We start from the raw sequence: 24,906 nt of genomic DNA, 5'->3' as shown, positions 1-24,906 counted from the left end.
CATGCTAAACAGCGGAAGCAACATGCCATAGACAGAGCTAAGCGAATCCACAACCAACGGATCACAACAAAGCTCTGCAGTCCTGCCACATCCAGTCGTGAATGGTGGTGGACAATTAAACAACTAACGGGAGGAGGAGGCTGTGTAAACATCCCCATCCTCAATGATGGCAGAATCCAGCACGTGAGTGCAAAAGACAAGGCTGAAGCGTTTGCAACCATCTTCAGGATGAAGTGCCGAGTGGATGATCCATCTCAGCCTCCTCCCGATATCTCCACCATCACAGAAGCCAGTCTTCAGCCAATTCGAATCACTCCCAGTGATATCAAGAAACGGCTGAGTGCACTGGATACAGCAAAGGCTATGGGCCCCGACAACATCCCGGCTGCAGTGTTGAAGACTTGTGCTCCAGAACGAGCTGCGCCTCCAGCCAAACTATTCCAGTACAGCTACAACACTGGCATCTACCCGACAACGAGGAAAACTGCCCAGGTATGTGCTGTCCACAAAAAGCAGGACAAATCAAATCCGGCCAATTACCGCCCCATCAGTCTACTATCAATCATCAGCAAAGTGATGGAACGTGTCGTCGACAGTGCTATCAAGCGGCACTTACTCACCAATAACCTGCTCACCGATGCTCTGTTTGGGTTCCGCCAGGATCACTCGGCTCCAGACCTCATTACAGCCTTGGTCCAAACATGGACAAAAGAGCTGAATTCCAGAGGTGAGGTGAGAGTGACTGCCCTTCATTTCAAGGCAGCATTTGACCGAGTGTGGCACCAAAGAGCTCCAGTAAAATTGAAGTCAATGGGAATCAGGGGGAAAACTCTCCAGTGGCTGGAGTCATACTTAGCAAAATGGAAGATTGTAGTGGTTGTTGGAGGCCAAACATTTCAGTCCCAGGATATTGCTGCAGGAGTTCCTCAGGGCAGTGTCCTAGGCGCAACCATCTTCAGCTGTTTCATCAATGACCTTCCCTCCATCATAAGGTCAGAAATGGGGATGTTCGCTGATGATTGCAAAGTGTTCAGTTCCATTCGTCACCCCTCAAATCACGAAGCAGTTCGATCCGGCATGCAGCAAGACCTGGACAACACCCAGGCTTGGGCTCATCAGTGGCAAGTAACATTGGCGCCAGACAAGGGCCAGGCAATGACCATCTCGTACAAGAGACAGTCTCACCACCTCCCCTTGACATTCAACGGCATTACCATCGCCGAATCCCCCACCATCAACATCCTGGGGCTCCCCATTGACCAGAAACTTAACTGGACCATCCATATAAATACTGTGGCTGCAAGAGCAGGTCAGAGGCTAGATATTCTGCGGCGAGTGACTCACCTCCTGACTCCCCAAAGTCTTTCTACCATCTACAAGTCACAAGTCAGGAGTGTGATGGAATAATCTCCACTCGCCTGGATGAGTGCAGCTCCAACAACACATAAGAAGCTCGACACCATCCAGGACAAAGCAGCCCGCTTAATTGGCACCCCATCCACCACCCTAAACATTCACTCCCTTCACCACCGGCGCACAGTGGCTGCAGTGTTCACCATCCACAGGATGCAGTGCAGCAACTCGCAAAGGCTTCTTCGACAGCACCTCCCAAACCCGCGACCTCTCCCAGCTAGAAGGACAAGGGCAGCAGGCACATGGGAACAACACCACCTGCACGTTCCCCGCCAAGTCACACACCATCCCGACTTGGAAATATATCGCCGTTACTTCATTGTCGCTGGGTCAAAATCCTGGAACTCCCTTCCTAACAGCACTGTGGGAGAACCGTCACCACACGGACTGCAGCGGTTCAAGAAGGCGGCTCACCACCACCTTCTCAAGGGCAATTAGGGATGGGCAATAAATGCTGGCCTCGCCAGCGACGCCCACATCCCATGCACGAATAAAAAAAATGCGATTTTTATATATAAGCTGTGGGTGAGTATTAATGAATGCGATATTTATATATGAGCTGTGGGTGAGTTTATATGAATGCAATGTTTATATATGAACTGTGGGTGTTTATATATGCGTGCGATGTTTATATATGAAAAGTGGGTATGTATATCTGAGTGCGATGTTGATCGATGGACTGTTGATTTGTTTTTGTGGGTGCGATGTTTATATATGAACTGTCGTTGTATATATAGGTGTGCGATGTTTAAATATGAACTGTGGGTGAGTGTATATGAGTGAGATGTTCATATACGAACAGTGGATGTGTATATATGAGTGCAGTATTGACATATGAACTGTGGGTGTTCATATGTGAGTGCGATGTTTATATATGAACTGTGGGTGTGTATATATGAGTGCGATGTTTATATATGAACTGTGGATGTGTATATATGAGTGTGATGTTTATATATGAACTGTGGGTGTGTATATATGAGTGTGATGTTTATATATGAACTGTGGGTGTGTATATATGAGTGCGATGTTCATATATGAACTGTGGGTGCGTATATATGAATGAGATGTTTATATATGAACTGTGGGTGTGTATATATGAGTGAGATGTTCATATATGAACTGTGGGTGTGTATATATAAGTGCGATGTTTATATTTATGAACTGTTGTTGTGTGTATGTGAGTGCGGTGTTTATATCTTGAACTGTGGATGTGTATATATGAGTGTGGTGTTTATCTATGGACTGTGGTTGGGTATATATGAGTGTGGTGTTTATATATGAAGTGCGGTAATGAACAGCAAGGCGTCGCTGGGGTTATATTTTCTAGCAAGACAATGGCGAAAAGTTGCATTTGCTTTGGTGTCCCAATAGCTCAGTCGCGGTTGCATTAGACTGAAAACTTAAAGGTCTTTGGTGTAATCCAGTGTTTGGCAGTTTTTGGTTATTTAGTTTCTTCTTCTTTGGGTCGATTCTCGCATTTATTTGCAGTGAAATTTTATCCCCACCACTGAAGGATTGGGGATGGAACAGAGAGACATAAACGATGGGAAATATTGATATCGTCTGTATTTGGTTTTTATTTCTCTGTTACCTTCTGCCTTTTTCTCTTGGTTTTGTCTCTCTCGTTGCCGGGTGACTATTTGATGTGATGCATTTGTTCTGAACTGATACATTTTCCACATCTCGGGGCGGTCAGACACGCTCTGTCTTTCTGTTGTTGCTGATGATCATTAATGGGAACAGGCCGCGAGTTAAACGTTTCTCTGCAAACCGGAGAAAGAAAAATAAAAATAAAGACTTGTTTCTCCGGCCCAGGGGTAAAGTTGCAATGGATGCTATTCAATAAAATTGTCCCGTGAATTTGTCTGTGGATCTGATTGTAAAGCTTGGATTTTAAAATTACGAAAACCCAAAACAAAGCCCCTTATCAGACCATACAACAATCAAACCCGCGATCACGACATGATGGCATGTTTTACTTTAGCAAGCTGTGCAACCAGTCTCCTAAAATGCAGTCTGAAAAGCGTTTCACATACAAAACAAATCATTATTAAACTTGTGACAGTCACTCGGTAACCTCGTTAGCGTCTCTTTCAGTCTGCAACAGAAAGTTATAGGTTGGTTAATGGTGTTTAAAGAAATATTGCTCTTTTCGTAGAGTTTATTTGGTTTCATGTAATTAATTATATAGGTGTAAGCGCCGAATCATAACCACGAGCCCACCAGGCACCTGTACGGACAGTTCACCCAATCCGGTTACTTTGATCATCTGCCCTCCTCTGCTAGAAAAACAATAGGATGAACAGCCGTTGTCTGTGAAAAGGTGTCCTCTCCCCTTGATCAAACTAATGTGTGCAATTGATGAACTGGAGTGAATTGCGCTCGAAGCAGATCTGGAAAATGCGCAATGTAGCCGCACAGGAATTCCAAATCCACTCTCCGTGGAGGAAAAGGAGTGACAGAAACAGAAGGAGATGCCACGTGAAAGATTTGGACCCGGACCTGCTGCATGAGACTTTAAATGTTGTCAGCCTTTAACTGTAGCTCACAGTGTGAGAACAGTCATTGTTATCATTTGCCTTTTATGTATCTTCTTGTACTGCATCTCTTCAATATCCCCGGGTTGTAACAGCACTGCTTTCTTCAAATTAAATCCCATTGTGAAAACATACACGATTTCAAACCAAAGCGAGGTGTGTGAGATTGGAAGGAGAGTGTGAGTGGGGATCATGGGCCCGTGCGTGCGTGCATTTTGGAAATAGAAACAGAGACATCCGCTGCTTGTTGGAGTATTTCACCTCACTTTTCCATTTCACGCGCAGGCCGACCCGCACTCGGTACTGTCATGGCCTGAACAAGTCTTTCGTGTTCTCACAGAAAATGCCACTTTGTGCGAGCAGTTTGTCTGGCCTGGGCTGCAATGAGGTAGGACACTGGGAGTATTCAATTAATGAAATCAGTACTTCAAACAGAAAACATTCTTCACTCACTCATCCTGATACATTAGGGTCTCCATACTTGAATTATTGTTCCATTTATTGGAACTTGGGAACATGAGTAAACCATTCAGCCCCTCGAGCGTCCAGGTTAATACATCCTTCCTGAGGTGGGTGCCCGGAACTGAGTGCAATCCTCCAGATGGGGTCTCAGCAGAGCTCTGTGCAGCTGTAACATAAGATCCACCCCTTGTTTTCCAGCCCTCTTGAGATAAACGGGGAGAGTGAGAGCTCAAGAGAGAAAGCGAGAGCGAGCAAATGGGAGAGAGAGAGAGGACTATGCATTGCACAAACCGTCGCTGTTTCGATTTCTCAGGAGCGCTATGAATCCCCACTGAGCTTTTGAATAACTTACTGCACCGCAGCAAAAGTTCCCAAGCAGCATATGGGTAACGTGAAATAACCTAATCGATAGCCGATTTCTGGTAGCACGTGGGGCTTCTTCTAATCACTGCAAAGGTTGTGTGTCCGAATCTCACCATCGTTGAATTTTAGTTCAGGGTTCGGTGATTTCGGCGCTGGGAAGTGAAATTTTGCAGCAAAACCGCAACAGGATCATTAATGCCCGTCAAGGAAGGGAAATAACCCCCTCCACTTCATCTTATACAAGTGGCTCCAGTCCCACTCGAATTTATAATGCTTAATCCACTCTGAGCTGGATTGGCGAAACACTCTCAAGATGGAGGCACATCATCTGCTCACCGCAAAAGTCAATCTGCTGGACTTCCGGCTCTGTCAGACTGCATGTTCCTTCAGACTGGTTTCCAACTGGACACATGCATCCTGCTGCCTGCGAGCATTGGTGCTTGAGGGGTAGAATTCTTGCTTGCAGTCATTCTATTCCTGTGAAAGTAGCTCCTGACGATCGCAAGATGGAAAGTATCGTGACTGAGCGGTCGAACGCGCAGGGTTAAAGCTCAGGCTAAATTCCATAATTTGTAGATGGATCAAAATCATAGTTTGCGGCTCCAATACAGCAGCCTCCCTCCTGTAAACTAATAACACTAAATATCTCATCTGATATTGCAACAAGAGGAACCACGTGGCGATACAAATAATTGATGCATTTTGGAACACTCAATTATACGTTCAGCTCCGTTCGAAATGTTCACAAGGAAAAGGATTCGTTGATCTTGGTGAGACTCGACTAACAACCTCGCCATTTCCCGACCTTGTACGTTCATATAAGGACCGCGCACTGACTGATTGCGCTGCTGGAGCCCGGTCACTTTGATCACCTCTCCTACTCTGCTGCAAAGAATCTTAAGGTGAGAAACGTGTCCTGTCCCCGTGATGAAAATAATATCTGCACGTTCACTTTCAGCTTCTTTCACATCCTCTGCTCCATCGCACTACAATCGGGTTTTCTGTGAACAGGTCAAAATAAACACTGGCAGAAATTCTAACAGCAGTGGGATTCAAACCCACGCCTCTATAGAAATTAAATTTAACACCTTCGACCGCGCTACCATAATGTCACAGTAATGTTTAAAGAGCTGTTTAATGCTCCAATAAATGAATTGAAGCTAATTGACCGCATTTAGCCGGTGCTGGGGTTGTTCTCCTTCCAGCAGAGAACGTTAAGAGGAGATTTGATCGAAGTGTTCAAAATCATGAAGGTTTGAGATCAATAAATAAAGAGAAACTGTTCCCATTGGCGGAAGGGTCGAGAACCAGAGGACATAGATTTAAGGTGATTGGCAAAAGAACCAAAGGCGATATGAGGAAACAGTTCTTTACCCAGCGAGTAGTTATAATCTGGAATGCGCTGATTGAAAGGTGGCTTTCAAAAAGGAATTCGATAAATACTTGAAGGGAAATAAATTCAGGGCTAACGGGAAGGAGCGGGGGAATGGGACTATCTTGACTGCTTTAACAACGAGCCGGCACGAGCTCGATGGGCCGAATGGCCTCCCTCTCTGCTGTAACCATTTTATGATTCTATGATTCTGTTTATACTCTTTATTTTCTTTGCATGCATTTCTCTATCTCTCCCTGTCTCTGTCTCTTGTTTTGTCCTCTAATGGACTTCTCAGGTTTCCGTGAACGGCGACGGCTGATCGATCCTGCAACACCAGCAGAGAAGGTTAAAGAAAGGTTGAGACGGTAGGAAAAGTAAAGGTGCAACCCAGCTGCTGCAGTCAATGTCTAAACATTAAGATCTCTTCGCTCTCACAGTAAAACAAAGCACCAATTTGATTAAAGTATACTTAAGGGAGAGTGTATGTTATCACCATGCCGAGACAGACGGCAAAACATATCATAGAATCATTAAAATTTACGTTAGCGGAGGCCATTCGGCCCATCATGTTTGTACCGGCCGGAAAAGAGTTATCCAGCATCACCCGACTTACCAGCGTTTAGTCCGTAGTCTTGTCGGTGACGGCTCTTCAAGTGCATATTGAAGTGCTTTTTAAACCCGATGAGGGTTTCTGCTTCTCTCACCCTCTCAGGCAGTGAGTTCCAGACCCCCACCACCCGCTGGGTGGAACAAAATTCCCCTCTGCTCCACTCTAATCCTTCTACCAATTACCTTAAATCTATGACCCTTTTCATTGAACTCTCTGCTACGTGAATCAGGTCCTTCCTATCCACTCTATCGAGGCCCGTGATAATTTTATACACCTCAATTAAATCTTCCCTCAGCCTCGTCGGTTCCAGAGAAAACAACCTCAGCTTATCCAATCTATCCTCATAGCCAAAATTCTCCACTCTTCGCAACATCGTCGTAAATCTCTGTACCATTTCTAGTGTAGTCCCATCTTTCCTGTAATGTGGTGACCAAAACTGTACGCAATACTCCAGCTATGGCCGAACTAGTGTTTTATTCAGTTCCAGAATAACCTCCCTGCTCTTACGTTCTATGCCTCGGCTAATAAAGCAAAGTATCCTTTATACCTTTTTAACCACCTTAACCACCTCTCCTCTTACCTTCAGGGATCTGTGGACATGCACTCCAAGGTCCGTCTTTTTAACGACACCTCTCAGTATCCTCCAAAGCAATGTAGTTTCCGAGCAACTGATTCTGAAACGTCTTGCTTGATAATATAAGTCGTAGAGACGAAACCAATTCAGTGAAGGGAAACTAATATTGGTGACTGGAAATAGCTAGTGTACAACTTGATATTGCTGTATTCCGGAATAGAAAACGAGATTGGATGGACAGAAGATGTCTGAAAGCGTAGCCGATCGGCTATGGGTGACAGCGAAAGATTACACTGGCTGCATGATGTAAACAACAGCGTCTGGTTGGTTTAGATGTATGATTCTTGTTTCGGGGGCTTTGGTTGATTAATATCCGAGAAGTCCCGGGCTCAAATCCCCGATAAGCTCTTACTGTTCCGCTACGTTGAGTGTAAAATTCACCAATTAGCTTCTGACATCTTTTCAGTGTTCCTGTTGGTAGGATTAAAGTGCATGTTTGAGCTCCAGAGGACAGAGTGCTGAAGTTTCCAAAGTGCAACACATGTGAAGTAAATAAAATGTCTCAAGATGATGCAGAGATTGATGCTGAATGTGAATCTCCCCCTCTTCAGGCGGTCTCATTGATTTTAGATGACGGGATAGAGAGCGACATATGGAAGCTTGCCGATGACACCAAAATGGGCTGCGTTATAAGCAGTGCAGATTATATAGGAATAGGAACACAGGAACTGGAGTAGGCCATTCAGCCCCTCGTGCCTGCTCCGCCATTTGATAAGATCATGGCTGATCTGTGATCTAACTCCATATACCTGCCTTTGGCCCATATCCCTCAATACTATCGCGACAGAGGTGATGTTCAGGCAATGACATCACCAAGTGCAAGTCGGCATGCAAATGAAATGGAAAGTGAGGTAAAATACGACCACAAGCTGCTGATGGACATGTTTCCGTTTCCAAAATTCACGCACCGAATGCAGCTCCTGGGAAAGCTGCAATTGCACGCAGGTCCATCGGGAATCATTTGAAGCAACTGACAGTTTAAAGTGGCATCTCCTGCTGATTCTTTGGGGAGTGAGAGAGAGGCACTGTCGGTATTTGCGTACAGTTTGATTTTGCACAGAACTGCACAGAGAAACAGCAAATATAACGGGGCTGTAAGATGTTCTATATTATTCATATTTAGCCACAGGAATATCCGCAGTCAGAAGCTGAAAAGAAGGAGAGATAAGAGGCCTGAGAATAAACACAGAGCTGAATGAATTATGAAAGAGCGAAAGAAAAAATAATGTCATCAGTTCCACTTTGTCTCGTGCGCAATCTTGGGAGCTCCCCAATGGCCTGGTGGTGAGAATTCGGTACTCTCACCGCCGCGAGGTTCGATTCCCAGTGAGGGAATTAACTTTAAAAAGAGTTATGAACTTATTAAATTAATTACATGAAGCTAATTAAATCCTGTTCGTAGTTGAATCCCTGCTTTAATCACCATGAATCGATCGATAACTTTCTATTCCAGACTGAAGGCGATGTTGACGTGGTTACCGAGACACAGTCAAAACTTTAATAAGATTTTTATGCTTTGAATGTGGTGAATTTTTTTCATTTTATAGACTGCATCTTAAGAGTGGGATTAAAAACGCAGTAGAGTCGTTGTTAAATTTAACATTAACTGGCAATTGTCGCTCTTTATCACAGGAGCGCCCGAACTGGTTCTCCGATCAAGATGAAAGGAACGCAACGAGGAACATCTGATACAACACGAAAGGCATCGGGCTATGACAAAAATCCCCACCGTTTTGCTTTTCCAAAATAAAGGGTGTGAAATTTATTCCCTGAACATAGGAACAGTCTCGTCTCGCTCACTACAGAAATCTCCATGTCACAGCGAACCAGCTCTCCTGCTGCGAATGCGGCCTCCCTTCGGGCCTTTCGGGGGCTTGTCTGTCAAGGAGAATTGTAATTACCGTGAAGCCAATGTTCCATTCCTTTATATGATTCATGTGCCTGATTCCCGACCGCAGGGTAAATGGTGGAATATCAGCCCTGCTCAGCTGGCAATGATTCCGGTACATTTTCTTGATTCCAAAACATACGTTGAAACCTTGGAACTTTGAGGCGATGAATCCTGAGGATAAAATAAGGGCTCGAACAATCAAACTTTCACACTAACGGATAACACCGCCGAGAACAGGTGAAGAGATCACCTGTTAAACCAATAATTCACTGGGCTAAACCTTGAGTTTGTAGCGACCAATATAACAATTGTCTACAGTCAGTGAAAAATGAATGGTTGAAAGTTGCAGGGGTGAAAATCCAACAAGCCGGTCTTCACTCTTAAACCAGCAACTATGAAGAAAAACATGCCGCACAAATACTCGATTTCAGTGCGGTGACACTGGGCCAGAGTAAAGCTCAGTTAATATGATTGCCGAGAGGCTGGAGGGTGGATTTGGAACTCCTGACCGATTGCACCACGCATTTTCCAGATCTGCTTGGATCACCAATCCCTTCACTTCATCACTTACAGGGACAATTCGATTCTAGTTTTCTTTTCGCTGACGATTGATGAAATTTTACAAATTGGAAGCGATCAATATCAAAGCTAAACACGCGACCGACATGCTCACAGATACAAAGCGGCCACACTCTGCTTCAGTGAGATGAACGTCAAGGGCGATTTCATGGTCGAATGTAATGGCTAACAAAATTCATTCAACGAAAGTTCAGGTCGTTGAGGTGCCTTTAAAGTCCTGATTGTTTCCATTGAACTTCTTCCCAAAGCGTTTGAGATTCATGTGGGACGATTTGGGGACGTTATTTCCTTTTATGCAAAAGTTTCAACTGAAGTTCAAGATCACAATTCCTGGGACCACACTTGTTCACAATTTATTAGTGCTGGGACCACTGCTGTTCACAATTTATCGGTGCTGGGACCACTGTGCACAATTTATCGGTGCTGGGACCACTGCTGTTCACAATTTATCGGTGCTGGGACCACTGTTGTTCAAAATTTACATTCATGATTTGGACACGGGAATCGGAAGTACAATTTCAAAATTTAGGGACGACACCTAATAGCGAGCTGTAGTTAATACAAAGGAAAAATGCGAAAAATAAAGGAAGACATTAGTAAAATTGCAGAAAGTGAGTCTAAATGGCAAATTAATTACAATATTTGATGTGTGTTCCCTTGCCTTTTTGCCCCCCCCCCCCCGACTAAATGCATTACCTCACACTTCTTCAGATTGAATTGCATTTGCCACTTTTCTATCCACCTGTCCGCTCTATCTATATCTTCCTGCAGTCTACAGCTTTCCTCCTCACTATCAACCACAGGACCAATTTTTGTATCATCTGCAAATTTCTTAATCATGCCCCCTACATTTAAGTCTAAATCAATGATCTGTACCACGAAATGCAGGGACCTAGTACGAAGCAGCATGGAACCCCACTCGAAACAGCCTTCCAGTCTCAAAAGCACCCGTCGACCACAACCGCTTGGTTCCTGCCACTCAGCCAATTTTGGATTCAACTTGCCAATGTCCGTTGGATCCGATGGGCTTTTACATTTTTGACCAATCTGCCATGTCGGACTTTGCCAAAAGCCTCGCTAAAATCCATGTAGACTACATCAATCGCGCTACCCTCATCGATCCTCCTTGATAATTCCTCAAATAATTCAATTCAAACGACCTTCCCTTCACAAATCCACACTGACTGTCCTTGATTAATCCGTGCCTTTCTAAATGACGATTCATTCTTTCCGTCAGAATTGTGCTCAATAATTTACCCACCATCGAGTTTAGGTTGACTGGCCTGTATTTACTCGATCTATCCCTTTTTCCCTTTTTAAACAATGGTACAACGTTAGCAATCCTCAAATCCTCCAGCACGACAACTTTTGCCAGGGTGGATTGGAAAATGATGGTAAGAGCCTCCGCTATTTCCTTCCTTGCTTCTGTTACCATCCTGGGATATATTTCATCTGGGCCTGGAGATTCAGGTGGAGCGATTTGAGGACTTATTTTTCCTGTTTGCAAATGTTTGTACCGCAGGTCAAGATCACAAGTCGAGGTCCAAATTTGGACGAGTTCCGACTTTGAACCTCAAATCGTGAATTATACCCCGACCCCAACGAGCCCAGAAACAAGAACGTGTCCTTAAATTAACGTGTGGCAGGTACATTCTATGAGAGGTCTGTCTGGAGAATGAAAGGGCGTTTTTGAACAGTCATCTTGCTATCCGTTTCCTCCTGAAACCTGAAAAAAGACAAACACCACAGTGTTATTTTGTCGCTTCATTCCACAAATTAGGTAAAATAATAAGCTGCACAAGGCACTGCTGGGAGTTGAACCCAGGATTCCCTGTTCACTGGACAGATGCTTTAACCAGCTAAGCCACAGCGCCAAGCGATGATGCAGCAACCCCACCTCCTCTCACTAATATCTATCAGCGACACTTCACTCTTGGGGGTTCAGGCCGTTTTATCTTTGTCTGTTTCGCTTGTCCGTTCACCTGTGCATTCCGACACTGACTGGATTTCTCGCTGTGTTTAACTTTGTGTATCCATCAGTGCGTTGATACACGGATGATTATGTGTGATTGTATTTGTTACATTACATAAATTAGGACTTCAGACAATTCTCGCTCTGACATTGGAGAACTATTGAGCCGAACTTTACAGCGGAGTGTTGTTTATTGTGGTGCTGAAACTAAAACATCGCAAGAGAAGCAAAAAGGGAAAAGGAGAAAAACTTGTGAGGGAAAATGAGGACAACTCTCAACGTTTTTACAAGTATATTAAGAGAGAGAAAGGAGGCTTAGAGTAACTTGGGCCGCTTAAAAACAGATGGAGGTGATATTGTAATTGAAAATCAGGAAATGGCAGTTGCTCAATTTTTACTTTGCATCAGTTGTCACAGAAATGGATGAGGATAACATCCCAGAGACACGAGGAAAACTGTTAATAAATCACGGGGATTCGTATAAGTAAAATAACGGCAATGGAGAAAATAATTAGGCTGAAGATAGACAAATCTCCAGGACCTGATGTTTACCATCCCAGGGATTAAAAGGAACAGGTGAGGAAATTGTGCATGCTTTCGTCATGATTGATCAAAACTCTCTTGATTCGGGAATTGTTATTTAACGAAGAGCATCTGGATTGGAGGCTTCTGTTTGAGAAAGATCTCGAAGTGATAATTGAGAGACCGAAAATGAAGCTGTTTGGCAGGAGCGCTGATGCTGTCGGTTGTTCGCTGCTCTCGTTTTGCACAATTGTTAAGCGTGCGTTACTTATTTATAGCAGTATGGGCTCCAGAAATGACCAGGTTGTGAGTTCGAGCGTCTTCTAAAACAATCAAACCTTTTGCTCCGAACATTTTGACCGGAGTTCAAGGTACAACTGGTATGTTCCATAACGCATCTACTTCTTAGTTTTCCCATGTGGGCACTTGGGTTCCTCTGGTCTACCGTCTTGCAATAGGAGGTGCCAGTTTATTTGTTCATAGGGAGAGAGGGGGCTTTTAGCGGCAGCTCATATGGCAAAGGGGCCGTTACGAGATCTTTAAATCTAAAGAACCAAACAAGCAATTCTTCTTTTCGTTAAGCCGATATTCATCGGTTGGAAGTGTCGTGTGGGGAAAATTTGGAAGGGAAATATTCTGCCTGGTGTCATTGTGTAACGGGAGAAATTATTCAGCTTACAGATGTTAATACGCTGAAAGGTCGAGAGGCCTCTTCCAGCTCCCGTGTGGGACAAGTTCAGCTTTTGAGCCGCTGGGTAAAGTGTGATTTTAATTGCTGCGAACGAATGACAAGACATTTGGCACAAACAAGAAGAATTATAAACTCACGAGTTCACTGCCCATGTTTCTTACATCATGTTCAACAGGAACAAGGATTCTCCTCAACACAACACTGAGAATTGTATCAAACGGACCTCACTCTTGCTCGACGGCTGCAGGGATAATTCAGAGGCCTCCCATGAATACGTACGATGGGAGCTTTTGTAGGAGCTCAGTCGGTAGAGTATCAGACTAAAGTGGGTAGTGAGATGATGGTTCAGCGTTTAACTCCCTATCCAGGTTCCAAATTGCTGAACAGCTGGCAAGCTGTATCTTTGCAGCGGGACCTGCGATGTGTTGTCAAAGCTTCGGTAGTATCTTGTATCCCAGGGATGGGCAGTAATGCGCTGTCTGAGGCGGTTCCCGATCAGGAATTCAACTTTTACAAAATACTTTACTGTATTAGTTCACTGTATTAACTTGTCAAAACTGATTAAACACTGTAAAAAAGACGAATACTTGTTCAAATCGTCATTAATCAACCAGTAACTTTCTGTTTCCGGCTGAAAGAAATGCTAACTTTTTTATGCGCTCATTCACCAGGCCGAAATTAGGGAGTTCAGAGGGGAAGTGAAAAAGGAAATGAGAAGCAAAGAGAAATATGACTATAGACTGACGGCCAACATAAAAGGGAATCCAAAAGTTTTCGACAGGCATGTAAACATTCAACGGGTAGTAAGGAGAGGGGAGAGGCCGAGTAGGCCCGATAAAGGAGATCTACTCATGGAGGCAGAGGGGATGGCCCAGGTACCAAATGAGTACTTTGCATCTGTCTTTACCAAGAAGATGCTGCCAGAGCCTCAGCAAAAGAAGGTATAGTTAAGATACTGGATGGTCTAAAAATTGAAAAAGTAGAGGCACTTGAACGGCTGGCTGTACTTGAAGTGGATAAACCACCAGGTCCGGATGGGATGCATGCTAAGATGCTGAGGGATTTAAAGGTGTTAATTGCGGAGGTACTGGCCATAATCTACAAACATCCTGAGATATGTGGGTGGTGCCAGAGGACTGGAGAATTGCAAAGGTTACACCCTTGCCCAAAAAAGGGTGTACGATTAAACCCAGCAACTATAGGCCAGTCAGTTTAACCTCAGTGGTGGGGAAACTTTAGAAACGATAACCTGGGACAGAATTAACAGTCACCTGGACGAGGGTGGATTGATTAGGGAAAGCCAGCACGGATTTGTTGAAGGCAAATCGTGGTTAACTGACCTGTTAGAGTTTTTTGATGAGGTAACAGAGAGGATAGATGAGGGCAATTTAGTTGATGTGGTGTATAAGGACTTTCAAACGGTGTTTGCTAAAGTGCCGCATGGTCGGCTTATCATCAAGATTGCGGCCCATGGAATAAAGGGGGCAGTAACAACATGAATGCAGAATTGACGAAGAGCAGGAAACAGAGATTACTGGTGAACGGTTGTTTTTCGAACTGGAGAGAGTTGTACAGTGGTGTTCCCCAGGGATCAGTGCTGGGACCACTGCTTTTCTTGATATACATTAATGACTTGGACTTGAGTGCACAGAGCACAATTTAAAATTTGCAGGTGAAACAAACCTTGGAATGGTCGTAAACAGTGATAAGAATAGTGATAGACTTCAAAGGATGTGGGTAGTCTGGTGGCATGGGCGGAGACGTGGCAGATGAAATTTAATGCAGAAAAATGAGAAGTGATACATTTCGGTTGGAAGAACGAGGAGAGGCAATATAAACACCAGGGCACAAATGTAAAAGCGGTACAGGAACAAAGAGGGGTTTATGTGTACAAATCGTTGAATGTGGCAGGGCAGATTGAGAAAGCGGTTAAAAAGCATACGGGATCCTGGGCTTTATAAATAGATGTATAGAGTACAAAAGTATAGTTGTCATGATGAAACTTTATAACACACTGGTTTGAACACAACTGAATTATTGTGTCCGGTTCTGGACATGGCACTTCAGGAAAGATGTGAAGGCCTTAGAGGGGGTGCAGATAAAAACAAATCGCATAATTCCATGGATGAGGGACTTTAGTTACGTGGATAGGCAAGAGAATCTGGGGTTGTTCTCCTTGAAACAGAGACGGTTTTGTCGAGATTTGATAGAGGTATTCAAAATCATCAAGTGTCTGGACAGAGGAGATGGAGAGAAGCTGTACCTTTTGGCAGAAGGATCAAGAACCAGAGGACATAGATTTAAGGTGATTGTCAAAATAACCAAAGGTGACATGAGGAAAAACTTTTTTACACAGCGAGAGGTTCGGATCTGGACTGCCCGAGGGTACGATGGAGGCAGATTCAATCATGGCCTTCAAAGGGGAACTGGATAAGTACTTGAAAGGAAAAATAATGCAGGTCTTCGGGGATAGGTTCTAGCTGGATTGCTCTTGCAGAGAGCTAGCACTGACTCGATGGCGCGAATGGCCTCTTTCCGTGCTGTAACATTTCTATGATTCAATTCTATGTATAGGATGCAATGCAAAGGGAACAGAGCGTGCCACAAATCGACACGACTCTCAGTATCCTCCCAAGCAATGCAGTTTAAGAGCAGCTAATTCTGAAACGTGTTACTTGATAACTCAAGTCGTGGACTCGAAAGCAATTTGGTAAAGGGAGACTAATATTGGTGAATGGAAATAGTTGGTGTACAATTTGATATTGCTGTGCATCCGAATAGAAAACGAGATTGGATGGACAGAAGTGGTCTGAAAGGATGGCCGATCGGCTGTGAGAAGCAACGAACATTTACACTGGCTGCACAACTAAGCTAACAGCGGCTCGTTGGTCTAGGGGTATGATTCTCGCTTCAGGAGTTTCATTGAGTAATATGCGAGAGGTCCCGGGTTCGAATCCCGGACGAGCCCTCATGTGTTGCTTCTTTGAGTGAAAAGTTACCAATTGGCTTCTCACATCTTTTCAGTTTTGTTGTTGGGAGAACTGAATTGTGGCCAGAGGATGTTTGAGCTCCAGTGGACTGAATGCCGAAGTTTCGTCGGCGCAACGCACATGAAACAAATAAAATGTCTCAGGATGATGAGGAGATTGAAACTGAATTTGGATTTTTCCCAATTCAGGCGGATATTAGATGACGGTATAGAAAGGCACATATCCAAGTTTGCCGATGACACCAAGATGGGCAGTATTGGAAGCAGTGCAGATGAAAGCATAAAATTACAGAGAGGCATTAATATAATAAATGAATGGGCAAAATTGTGGCAAATGGTTCTGAATTTCGTCAAGTGTGAGGTCATCCACTTTGGACCTAAAAGGATAAATCAGAGTACTTTCTAAATGGTGAAAAGCTCGAAACAGTGGAGATCCAAAAAGACTTAGGGGCCCATGTACATAGATCATTAAAATGTCATGGACAGGTATAAAAATAATCAAAAAGGTTAATGGAATGTTGGTCTTTATAACTAGACGACTAGAATACAAGGAGATAGGCATTATGATACAGCTGTACAAAGATCTGTTTAGATCACACCTGGAGTATTGTCTTCAGTGCTGGGCAACGCACCTTAGGAAGGATATATTGGCTATGAAGGGAGTGCAGCGTCGATTTACTAGAGTGCTACCTGGACTCCAAAGTGTAAATTACGCGGAGATATTACATAAACTCGGGTTTGCCTCGAAATAAGTACATTAAGTGCTGATTTGATCGAACATTTCAAAATATTAAGGGGAACTGGTGGGGTAAACAGAAAAAAAATTTTTTCGCCCGTTAGCGTGTCTCGGACTCGGGGACAGAGCATAAACATTAGGGTCAGGACTTTCAGGCGTGAAGTTGGGAAACACCTCTGCAAGCAAAGGGAGGCAGAAGTTTGGAACTCTCTTCCGCAAACTGCAGTTGATGCGAGCTCAATTGTCAATTTTAAGACTGAAATTGATAGATTTTTGTTGACCAAAGGCATTAAGGGATATGTGGCTCAGGCGATAATATGCAGTTAGATTACATATCAACCAGGATCTCACTGAATTGCGCAACAGGCTCGAGGGGCGAACTGGTATACTTTTGCTCCTCAGCTCCTCATTGTTCCAGAATGATCCTGCATTGTATTGGGAATCGAACCAAGGTCTCCAGCGCAACAAGTAAGAATTCGACCCCAAGCACCATCAATGCGCGCGTTTGTAACAGCAGCATGTGTCCATTTGGAATCCGATCTGAATGAACATGCCGTTTACAGCTGCGGTGGCCGAGTGTTTAAAGCGTTGGACTCAAAATTCAATTGAGGTTTTCCTGCCCAGGTTTGAATTCTGCTCGCAGAGCTACTGTTTGAAGATCACTTCATTGCTGAAATAGATTAATTGGAGTTAATTGAACGCATTTATCTGTCTCCCAGAATGAGAGATTCTCCAGCGAGGCCTATGATTTTAACTTGTATCCAATCTTCTCTTGCAAGATTTCAAGACCCAAGAAGGAATCTCTCCCAATCTGTAACATAAATTCTGCTAGTTTGCAAAACCTGACATTTATACTCTTTATTTTCTTTGCCTGCATCTCTCCATCTCTCCATGTCTCCGTCTCTTGTCTCTCTGTATTGTCCACAATGGACTTCTCAGGCTTCCTTGAACGGCGATGGCTGATCTAACCTGCAACAATAGCAGAGAAGGGTAAAGAAAAAAAAGATTGAGGAAGTAGGAAAAGGAAAGGTGCAACCCAGCTGATAATTTCGTAGCTAATGTTTCCACATTCGTGGCTCTTCGTTCTCATAGTGAATGAAAGCAGCAATTTGAGTAAAGTGTACTTATGGTGGAGTGTAAACTATGACGATGCCGAGACAGACGACAATGTCGTTTCAGAGTAATTCATTCTGTAAAGTGTTACTTGATAATACAAGTCGTACACTGAAAACAAATTTGATAAAGAGAGACGAATATTGTTGATCTGAAATAATTAGTTTAGAACCTGATATTGCTCTACATCGTATATCGTACAAGAAAGCGAGTTTGGATGGCCATGGTGTTCTGAAAGGATGGCGGATCGGCTGCGTGGCAGCGAAATTTTACAGTGGCTGCACGGCTCTGTTACCAGTTGGACTTTGGATCCGATTCTCGCTCAGGGAGTTTCACTGGTTCAAATCCCAGTATGAGCCCCCTTGCGTCCCCATTTTTCGCCAAAAACCACCAATTGGCTTCTCACATCTTTGAAGCAAGTGCAGAAGGCAGGTTTGACTTATCTCCAGCCGAGCATGTTTGAACACCAGAGGACAGAATGCAGAGGGTATGTCCACGAAAGACACGTAGACGAAATGAAGATAATCTTTCAAGAAGTTGTGCAGATTGAAGCCGGCACATGAATTTATCCCAATTCAGGCGATTTCATGGGTACAGATACAAAAGGTAAAGGAAGCTGCTTTGGCCTGGAACCAAACCCCTGGTTTCCCGTCGGCAGGCGAGGGTTCCACACTCAACCACCAATCCACACACGGCTGCAGGCTGCACGTGTAGCGTTGGATACAAGTCTGGAACATGCAGTCTGGCAGAGTTCCTGTGATAAGCCTGCGCAGTCCACAACCGCGTGCTACGTGTGGGTGACCAAACGAGTCGGTCAAGCATGGTCTTGAAATTCACTGAGATTCGAAATCACTTCAAACCGCCACTGTAAAATGGTCAAATAAATAAGAGCTGTAGTTACCAGGCAGCGTTTACTTTTTTTCAGAAATAATGTAAGAATCCAGCCCTATGTACACGTCTAAGATTTCACGGCATGCGACGAATTTCCTTTAAGCTGCCACCCAAATTCTGCTCAACCACAGAATTGGAGATTTATACTATTTTTCTTTGCATGTATCTCTCTATCTCTGTCTGCGTTTCTTCACTTTCGCTGTTGATCCCTAATGGACTTATCAGGCTTCCTTCAACAGCCAGGTCTGCAAACCCGGGATGGGAAAAGGCTGTCGGTTCTTCGTCCAATTGTTGGATTTCGACGGGTTGAGTTTTGCTATTTTCCGTCTCCGTTTTCGGAAAATATAAACCGAGATGGGATTTCCCCTGCTCGGGTCCCGTCACCTGCGGATAATGGGAATGAACTCGATCTATCATCCGGTCCTAATATCTGCATTCTCATTGTTTAACAATAAAATTATGGGGTTACAGTTATTTTCAGGACACATTTTAGAAATTCAGACTTATTCGAAAACTAGAAGCACGTGGGATTAAAGGGCCGGTGGTAACGTGGGCAAGTAATAGGCTGGGGGATAGGAGGCAGAGAGTCGTGGTGAACCGATGTTTTTCTGACTGGGGAGAAATATGCACTGCAATCCCCCAGGGCTCGGTATTAGGACTATTGCTTTTCTTGTTATATATAAATGTCTTGGATGTGGCAATAGGGAATACAATTTCGAAGTTTGCGGATGATACAGAACTTGGCAACGTAGTAAATAGTGAGCATGATAATAGCAGACTTCAGGAGGACATGGACAGACTGGTGAAATGGGCGGTCACGTGACAGATTTAACGCCGATCGGTGTGAAGTGATGCACTTTTCGAAGAAGAACATGGAGAGGCAGTATAATCTCAATGGAACAATTTATGGGGGGTTGCACGAGCAGAGGAACCTGGGGGTTCATATTCAGAAAACAGGGCAAGTTGATAAGGCGGTTAAGAAAGCATATGGGATACTTCGCTTTGTAAATAGGGGCATTGAATACAAAAAATGGAAATCATACCAATCCTTACAAATCAGTGTTTAGGTCTCATCTGGAGTATATTGTACAGATCTGGGCACCACACTTTAGGATGAAAAGGGATTGAAGAGGATTCAGAGCACGTTGACCTGGATGATACCAGGGATGATGGACTTCAGTTATTTGGAGAGATTGGAGAAGCTGGGATTGTTCTCCTTGCAGCAGAGATGGTTAACGGGAGACCTAATAGAGGTATTCAAAATAATGAGGGGTTTTGAAAGAGCAAGTAGGGAGAAACTGTTTCCTCTGGCATGTGGGTTGGTAACCAGAGATCATAGATTTAAAATAATTGGGAAAAGAACTAGAGGGGAATTGAGGAGATTTTTTTTCACACAGAGGGTTGTTAAGATCAGGAACGCACTTCCTGAAAGGGTGGTGGAAGCCGATTCCATGGGATCATTCAAAAGGCAATTGGACATAATTGAAGAGGACTAATTTGCATGATTATTGGGAAAAATCTGGGGTGTGGGTCTAATTTGGACAGGTCTTCGAAAAAGCCGACACTGGCACGACGGCCGAATGGCCTCCTTCTGTGATGTAAGATTCTATGATTCTATGATTACCTTCTGAATCATTGCAATTGAAGCTATTCAGTGTTGAGCAACGAAGAAAATTATAACCGTGATATTCTGCTTCTCCATTCCCTTATGAATATCGCAGATTATACTGTCCAGGCGGGGGTGGGTCTGAATGGGGGATAGAGTGCGGAGATTGGAATGGAAGCCCAGCAGAATGAACTTGGTCTCATCAGTTTTTGTTATTTTTCCGACCAGTTGCCCGAAGCAGGCGGTGAACCTTTTTCTCGAGAGAGGATCGTCATTTCAGTTCAGAAGGAAAAATGTATCAAGAAAATCGCGTAAAACGCACACAGAATGATCCGGGACTTACAGCACATCCCTTTTAAACAGACACAGACACGAAATGATCCGGACATAAATCATAATTATGGGACGTAAGTTTCTCTTCCGTTGACCATAAGATTTACTCATTTTACAATGACACCAATGTACATTCTGATATTTCGCGATCTCACAATCTCACAATCTCAACACCTTCCTGGAAGGAACTGTTGCTGATTTCAGCAAACAATGCAAAACCCTCCGTCTGCCGTTTCGAGAAGGATGGGACTTTCACCAGACCTTCTGGGTGGACTGAATGGGAGAAACAAAACTTAAACGCAATAACGACGAGGATGTGATTCGAACCCACGCGTGCAGAGCACAATGGATTAGCAGTCCATCGCCTTAACCTCTCGGCCACCTCGACACATGCAAAAATACGCGAAACCCCCTTTATTCAAAATTAAAATTCTGGCTATGTTGCCAATCTGAAATAAAAACTGTAAATGTGTATATCCTCAGCAGGTCAGGCAGAATCTTTCGACATCGAAACAGAGTTAACGTTTCAGGTCCATGACCATCACATGAGTATTCCAACTCACTCAACTTGCGCCTTGTAAATGGTTGAACGGCTTTAGGGAGTTAGAAGGTGAGTCACTTGGCGCAGAATATCCAGCCTCTGACCTGCTCTTGTCGCCACAATATTTATGTAGCTGGTCCAGTTAAATTTCTGGTTAATGATGACCACCAGTATGTTGATGGTGGGGGATTCGGCGATGTTACTAACGAATCCCCACAGAAGAGATTTACTGTAATGATTCCAGGGATGAGGGGTATAAGTTTCATGAATAGATTGGAGAAGCTGGGGTTGTTCTGCTCGGAACAGAGACGGTTCCGAGGAGATTTGATAGAAGTATTCAAAATCATGAAGGATCTAGACAGAGGAGATAGAGAGAAACTGTTCCAATTGGCGGAAGGTTCAAGGACCAGAGAACATAGATTTAAGGTGTTTGGCAAAAGAACCAAAGGTGACTTGAGGAAAAACTTTTCGCCACAGCGAGTGTTTAGGATCTGGAATATACCGCCCGAGGGGGTGGTGGAGGCAGATTCAATCATGGTCTTCAATAAAGAACTGGATAAGTATTTGAAACGAAAGAGAATACAGGTCTACAGGGATAGGGTGGGGGAGTGGGTCTGTCTGGATTGCACTTGCAGAGAGCCGGCACGGACTCGATGTGCCGAATGGCCTCTTTTCGTGCTGTGACCTTTCAATGATTCTATTCTATTTGTGGGAGGCGATGCGAAGCGACCGGAGCGTGACGTAAATCGACCTGCTCATGTACATTCCCTGATAATAAATCCTTTTGTGATGCAAAGAAGAAATTCATAATTATGGTGCATATCTTTTATGTTATACTGACTATAAGAGGTACTCGGTTCACCAGGGCGCCATTGTGCACATTGATTGATACTTCGCCGAGATCACATCTTGCAGTCCCAACACCTCCGTCCAAGAAACAGTTGGGTGGCAATCCAGACTTAGCTGAATTGTGCAAACAGGTGTAAATCAGCAATGCGGAAAAGCACTTCCGATCAAAGAAGGGTTTTTGGTGAGGCGGCGAAAATGGAAGGGTGCACAAATTCTGGCAGCAGTGAGATTCGAACCCTCATAATTCAGAGATGGAAACCAGCATCTGAGGCAGCACAGTTATTCACGCACATGATGAGCCATTTAGATCGGATGCTAAAGCTCATAGAGCTGAAACGTTTCCTCTGGTTCTTGCACCACAGGTGCTGCCTGACCTGCTCAGCGTTTTCAGCATTTTCTGTTTTCATTTTTGTGATTTCACAATGGCTGTTTTCCTGAAAACACCCAATTTAACCCAAGGACGCAGCTCGCACTTTACTTTCCTCACGCGCTTATAGTCTGCCGTTTCCGAACAAAATCTCCTCCGCGCCGAGCTTTCAAAGGACCTTTCGCTCACGGCCAACCTCCTGTAATCGACACCTTTTCACCATTGCCGCTCTTTTCATTTCTCCTCATTCCTTTTCAATCGGACATTTCCACAGACCTATTAAGATCAAGCGGAACATTTCCGACTTTCCTGCACCACCCAGATTGCCAAAAATGCACATTTCAGCCGTCTTTCGCAGCTATGTAGCGCCGCCCGTCTCTCCCGCACATCAACTGTTCGGGGAAAAGCGCCAACGACCATGAAAACAAAACCCAGTTCTTCAGTTAACATCCCCCGTGTCACAAGATACCCCATGGAAATTTCACGGAAAAGTATGCGCTGTCCTACCGAATGCCAGCCCTGCTTTCTTAGAGCTTGTCTCTGGAGCAGATCGAAATGTATCGACTGGTTTCAAGGCACAAATGAACATTGATGCGAACGGGACATGTGCCCCCGAGAAACAGCGGTCGATGGAGAGCAAACTTGAAGCCGGAAGAATGTGAAAGTGAATGTTAGAATGGGCAAGGCCGCAGTGAAGTCTCAATGAAATAGACCATGATCGTAGAAGGAAGGAAAAGCTGGAAGAAGCGGCGGGTCTGAATTGTGGATCATCCAACAGAGACACGTGAGAGAACAAAAACAGGATAAAGACATAGGTGCTGGGGCAGAAAGACAAAGAACGAAATAAGAGGAATGAAAAGGGAGTGAAAGAAAGAATGGGAGAGAGGGAGGTGAAAGAAAGGAAGAGAAAAAGAAAGATAGAAGGGATAGAGAAAATCAAGCGTGCAATACTCACCCCGCAAATGGGCGCTGCTCCCAATCGGCTACACTTCGCCCCACTGACCCTCGTCCCATTCACACCGTCCTACAATACACTGCCAATGTTGTGCAGTGAAACAGAGAGTTTAAAGGTATAAAGACAAACACACCGTCCTACAATACACTGTCAATAACTGTGCAGAGAGACAGAGAGATAAAAATATACAGAGATACTTACATACTATCCTACAGTGCACATTAAACATCCGTGCAGTGAGTCAGAGAGTTTACAGGTACAGAGACACTCACAGCGTCCCACAATACACTTTAAATCATGTGCAGTGAGACAGAGCGTTTAAAGATATTGAGAAATTCACCTTTTTGTTTTTCAAAAGTGGCACATCCCAGAAGCAAGAGAGAGCGTGGGTCAGTCTCCCTCTCCTGATAGAGCTGAGGCTTGTCAGTCAAGAGTCCTCTCCTCCCTGTATTGGCCGTGGAGGAAGTGCAGAGTAGATTTAATAGAATACCTTCAGCCTGACCGGCCTGTAATTACTTGAACTATCCTTTTCTCCTTGTTTATACAACATTACAACTTTTGCAGTCCTTCAATCCTTCGGCATATCACCTGTCACCAGGGAGGATTGGAAAATGATGACCAGAGCCTCCGTTATTTCCTTCCTTGCTTCTGTTAACAGCCTGGGATATATTTCATCGGGGTCGGGAGATTCAGGTGGAGTGATCTGCGGACTTCATTTTCCTCTTTGCAAAGATTTTCACCGCAGGTCAAGATCACAAGTCTCGGTCCAAATTAGGACTACTTCCGGGTTTGAACCTCAAATCGTGAATTATACCCTGACCTCAACGAGCCCAAAAACGAGAACGTGTCTTTAAGTTAACCCGTTGCTGACACATTCTATGAGAGGTCTGACTGTACAATGAAAGGGCGTTTCAGAAGAGTCAATCTGATATCAGTTTCCTCCTCAAACCTGAAAAAATACCAATTCCAAAGTGCCATTTTGTCGCTTAATTCCACAAATCAGGTAAAAATAATTAGTTATGCAAGGCACTGCTGGGAGTTGTACCCAGGATCTCCTGTTTACAAGACAGATGCTTTAACCAACTAAGCCACAGCGCCCATTCATGATAGCTCAGCCCCACCACCTCACACTAATATCTATCAGCGATACGTCACTGTCTGTTTGGGGTTCAGACCGTTTCATCTTTGTCTGTTTGGTTTGTCCGTTCACCTGTGCATCCCGATCCTGCCGACATATCTCGTTTTGTTTATCTTTGTGTCTCCATCAATGCGTTGATTTCCGGATGAGTATGTGTACTTATGTTTGTTACATTAAATAAATTACCGGTTTAGACAATTCTCGCTCTGAAAGTGAAGAACTATTGAGACGCACTTTACTTTGTTTATTTTGGTGCTGAAAATAAAAAACCATAAGAGGTCCAAACAGGGAAAAGGAGATAAACCTGTTAGGGAAAATGAGGACAACAGTCAAGATTTT

The 24,906-nt window shown here is 44.1% G+C and overlaps 4 non-coding genes across 4 annotated transcripts; 1 reads left to right on the top strand and 3 right to left on the bottom strand.

The window, feature by feature from the left end:
- Positions 1-11,664: 11,664 nt before the first annotated feature.
- trnat-agu (transfer RNA threonine (anticodon AGU)) lies at positions 11,665-11,738 on the bottom strand. The gene has a single exon. It is a non-coding gene; the product is annotated as a tRNA-Thr (tRNA).
- Positions 11,739-15,928: 4,190 nt separating this feature from the next.
- On the top strand, positions 15,929-16,017 carry trnal-cag (transfer RNA leucine (anticodon CAG)). Its single transcript is given in 2 exon segments — positions 15,929-15,964; positions 15,982-16,017. It is a non-coding gene; the product is annotated as a tRNA-Leu (tRNA).
- Positions 16,018-21,023: 5,006 nt separating this feature from the next.
- Positions 21,024-21,105, bottom strand: trnas-gcu (transfer RNA serine (anticodon GCU)). The gene has a single exon. It is a non-coding gene; the product is annotated as a tRNA-Ser (tRNA).
- A 3,348-nt stretch (positions 21,106-24,453) lies between these two features.
- On the bottom strand, positions 24,454-24,527 carry trnat-ugu (transfer RNA threonine (anticodon UGU)). Its single transcript has one exon. It is a non-coding gene; the product is annotated as a tRNA-Thr (tRNA).
- Positions 24,528-24,906: the final 379 nt, after the last annotated feature.

This window comes from Heptranchias perlo, chromosome 20 (genome assembly GCF_035084215.1).
Source record: "Heptranchias perlo isolate sHepPer1 chromosome 20, sHepPer1.hap1, whole genome shotgun sequence".
In the NCBI taxonomy this organism is placed as follows: Eukaryota; Metazoa; Chordata; class Chondrichthyes; order Hexanchiformes; family Hexanchidae; genus Heptranchias; species Heptranchias perlo.
The sequence above is the reverse complement of the archived record's forward strand: the minus strand, read 5'-3'. Positions and strand labels throughout refer to the sequence as shown.